The sequence below is a fragment of the Opisthorchis viverrini genome (assembly GCF_000715545.1).
Source record: "Opisthorchis viverrini unplaced genomic scaffold opera_v5_19, whole genome shotgun sequence".
NCBI classification, from domain to species: Eukaryota; Metazoa; Platyhelminthes; class Trematoda; order Opisthorchiida; family Opisthorchiidae; genus Opisthorchis; species Opisthorchis viverrini.
In genome coordinates this window covers 1,725,945-1,730,332 of record NW_008751675.1, presented here as the reverse complement: position 1 = coordinate 1,730,332, position 4,388 = coordinate 1,725,945, and positions in this window count along the sequence as shown.

Genomic DNA, 4,388 nt, shown 5'->3' with positions numbered 1-4,388 from the left:
GCTTGCCTGCCACGAAACCGGACCAGTTTGGCCGCGTGTACCCAATACACCCGTGTCCGTACTTACGCGTTCTTCTGACTTACTGTGAACTACAGTAAGGGTCGAATGACATCTTTCAGCTAGTCTTTCTACCTGGACCACCTTTAAAGAAATGATGAGTCATGGTCCACACTTTATCCTTTTTATAATAGTATACTCATTCAAAGAGCTCTTCCTTTCCAACCCATTTCAAGCGACTTCGATGTAAGCTAAATATGCTTAGTGGTCAAACCAATAGATATTATCAGACCTTCAGTCATGTGCTCGCCATCCTGACCGAACTGATCACTGAGACTCCGAGTTTTGAACAGCTGCGTGTTTTACTCCGTCTTGGAGGCAAATACTAAAATGGTGCATATTGGCCGAAAAACACAGGGCCCAATTTTGCATACCAATTTAGTTTTTACGGGAAACCCAACCGAATCCTACCTGAAACTGTCGTTCATGGTGTTCCAATAAATGATACGGACATAACACAAGTGCATATATTTCGCCTATTTCACGCACTTTGGGTTCAAGCAGGGTTGAGGGAAGTCTTGGGGTTCCGTCTACTTGACGAGCCCTTAGAATAGGGAAACCGGTTGTGGGCTGCAGAACAGCTTTGAGCAACCTTGTGAGTTGTGTGTTACATCTATTTTCCACATGATTTCAGTATGAAATCGTGATGTGTCGTGATCCACAGTTCACGCATTTTGTAAAGAGTATAGTCACTTAGAAACTTATTGTCTCCAAGACGTTTCAGTTGGCTTCAGTGTAATCTAAACTCACTCGATGGTAGCACCAATCCATGGTCCTAATGTACGGGAAACGAACCGCATTTTAGCTAGCAAAATATACACTCATTTACAAAGAAATTTAGTTTTGCAAGAGACTGAATATCTCGTTTGTGATGTTCCCATTTTAGTTAGTTTTTCAACGTGTAAAGCTCCATCAACTGTTTACGAGTTGGTGATATCAGGAAGGTTAGATTCCTGAAAGCAACCACTGAGTGCTCGAAATCTACTGAGACTCTCAGCTCAGCTAGATGTTGACCAGACAGACAATGCCCCCTCAATATGCAGCGCTTCACAGCCTTGTGTCAGACCCAGGCAGCGGGAATCAGCGTTGATCAAGGTCAGACAACGCCCCCGCAATATGCAGTGCGTCGCAGCCTCGTACCAAGGCATTGGACCGAGTTCAGACAGTGCCCCGCATTGACGCTCTCGCACTCGCTTGTTCGGAATGTGGCTGTTGTGTTCCCTTTTGTAAGCATTTTTTTCGGCATTAGGCACTGGAACGGGTCAGTAGTCAGTAGTCATAATTATCTGTTAACTTTTCAGCGTGCTAAATTTTGCTGTTCGAGTCATCATCAACTTCATAAGTGGATGTGGTCTTCCTAAAAGGTTGCTGAAAACTCTTCGACAGCTCACGACCGGTTTCGTCCTTTTTGGGCCTCATCAGGTAGACGCGGTTCCTGAGTTTCCGTCAACCTTATGTTCTACTTGAAACCGAATTGGACAAATTTTGACAAAAACACTCATTTGCAACTCAATTTGTTTTTCAAAAGAGACTCAACTGGAACTCCCGTTTACCGTGTTCTTCAACCGAATGTGCTTCACAAAGGCCGCCTCATGTTTCAGTTGGTAGTCTTGTTTTATAAACTATGAATCCGACTGACGGTACACCAAATCTATCCAAAAATAACTTTGTTAACCGTTTCATGGAATCTCTAAAGTGATGAAGATGCATTCTCTTCTGATCAGGACCGCTTTCCTTCCAGTGCATCTGGTCTCTCATAATATTGCCCTGAGTGCTTACTTTGTGCACTGCAAGTTGACATTCAATCAGAGATAGTTTGGTAGCTTTGATGAACCACTCGGGTGACTGTTTAGAAAAAACCTAGTTTCTTTTTCAACATTCATCCTGTTTTATTACCGATGGTATGGGGTTTTGAGATTACCTATGTGTCATACTTCGGTTTTCACGCATCAGTATCATCGATCTTGCCCCAGCTGAGCAGGTCTTCGATACTGGTGGTCCCTACAAATGAGTGTAATTCAATGCACTATTTGCTCGGCTATAAACCTTATTTCACTTATCAGTAATTTGTTGAAAAATCGATGGTATTCTTCATCCTCCCAAGGGTGCTTAACTTGCGTTTCGAACCTCTCGCCCGTTTCTCAGGAAAACCGAATCGCCATGTAGTTGGGTGAATTGGTCAAGCTTTGTGGAATTTGAGTTCAAGCAGAAGGAGGCACGAGGGCTGGGATACTGCCAGATCGCTCAGGCCTAGACAGGGAAGTCGGGGGCAGAGGTCTCGTTCGAACCACGGACCTTCCGATCAGTAAATTCGCGCCCTAACCACTTGGTCCATCTTGGTTCAAGGAGAACATAAGATTGAAGGAAACTGGGTGACTGCGCTTACATGTCGAAGAGTATTCAGTGCAACCTTATGAGTTACGTTTACACAACAATACTTTCACTTTAAATGAGGTTCAGTTTGCCAGAGATATGGCCATGTTCCCATGGCTACGCACGGGATTTCCTCACACTGCTTGGGATATTGAAGCTAGCGGAATGTCGTACACGTTTGTCCTCACAGACGGGTTATGTGAGAGCACTGTCTTGCTTCATGGCCCATCTCATGACATCGTCTTTCTGTTCAGAATGGTTGCTGAAAACCGAAGTTCATGTGATGGAAGAACAACATTCCCGTCTACGAATCGCTAATGATTACTTGCCCATAAGTGTTGAATGCTGACTCAGACTGAGAGCGCATTAGCATCCCAACTCTGTCTATCCCTGTCTACATAATGAGGGCGCATCATGCTAATGAGCAATTCGTTCCTGTTCAGCACAAAATGTGCACAAAATCAACAGGCCGTCGTCATTGGATCTTGTGTGGGTGGTTCGTCTTGCGCTGGCGTACACCATCCGCCTATGAATCACCGGGGTCTTTGCCCTGTCAGCCTTGTCACCATGGCAAACAATAAATGAGTGTGGGTTTTGTGTGTATCTAACACTGCCCAGACGTGTGATTGATGACAGACAAACGTGAAACTAAGGTAAGGTGGAACTGCATGACTCATAGTGTGGGGAACCAGGTCGCCGTAGTAAATTTCAGCCCACTCAAACAATATTGAGTACGGGGATTTTGACAGTAATACCGGTGTCATTGTCCTAATTGGAAGTCAACACGCGAAAGCGCTTCTTCTTTTTTTGCGTTCTTCAAAGAGGTTTGTGGGGGTTGGCGTGACATCTCTCTGTGTGCTCTGTGTCCCATGAAGTGATACAAAAGCAGAACAGCGAACAGGAAAATTGGGCATAAGTGAAGAACTTTAGAAGGGTTTAGGTGAAATTCAACTGAGGTTAAACTATAGTGAATGCGGTTTTCATGGAATGTTCTGAGAATCATCCCATCGGAAGTTCCCACCTGAGAAACCAATCAACACCAGTGCACATGATGTGAGCTGAAAGTTGATACCGCTCCATTCCATCTGACCGCTAGTGACTCATTCTTTCAAGCCGTCTATGGTAGCGGAATTTTTCGTAGGTTAACTGCTAAACGGAAAGATTCAAGCTGAAATCATCTTAAAGATCCCTGAACAGTCCACTGTTGAGATCTGCCAGGAAGGTGAGACAACTGCGCAGTGGGTTCTCGGCTATCCACTATACAGTGACATTACTTAGGATGCAATTTTAGTAGAGAACTTATCCTAGGTCCCACTCTTCAGTATACATTGGCTGTCTCCCTCTCCACATCTTTCTCTCTTCCACAACCAATGGATTCAGAGCTGCTTGTTTCATCGCTTGCTTGTAAGGGAAGTGGCCTGGTGGCAATCTCAACCAGATTTACCTTTCAAAAACTTATACTTGTGATGTAAAAAATAAAATCATGCATTTAAGAATCTTCACTGTCATCATCGACAGCGTGACATCTGTGTTCAACACCAATGCCTCAGTGCAGTACAACCATGATTTTACTTGAAGGCCTTCTTGTGAAAAAAAGAATAAAGGTAGAAGAGGAAGGGACTTAGTGCTAGCTTACCATAATCATTCCGAGGTGCCTACACCTCCAGACACTCATTCAGGCAATCTGGATAGAAACTAACAACAAGAACTCCACTGACATCGGTTGGCAGCCATATCTTGTAGTATCTTCAGCCAGGCACAGTGGGGATCACGTGGTCCCCATCCTGGAGCTGTTAGGCAGCTTCCAAACAGTTACATAGACAACAATATTTCAATATCGTGAGCGTCGTCCCAACTGAAGCATGAGGCTTCCATTTTGTTGAACGAGAGATTGTAAAAGAGAGATTGGAGTGAACTTCAAAATCAACTTCATTCAAATGATATATATATATAAATAT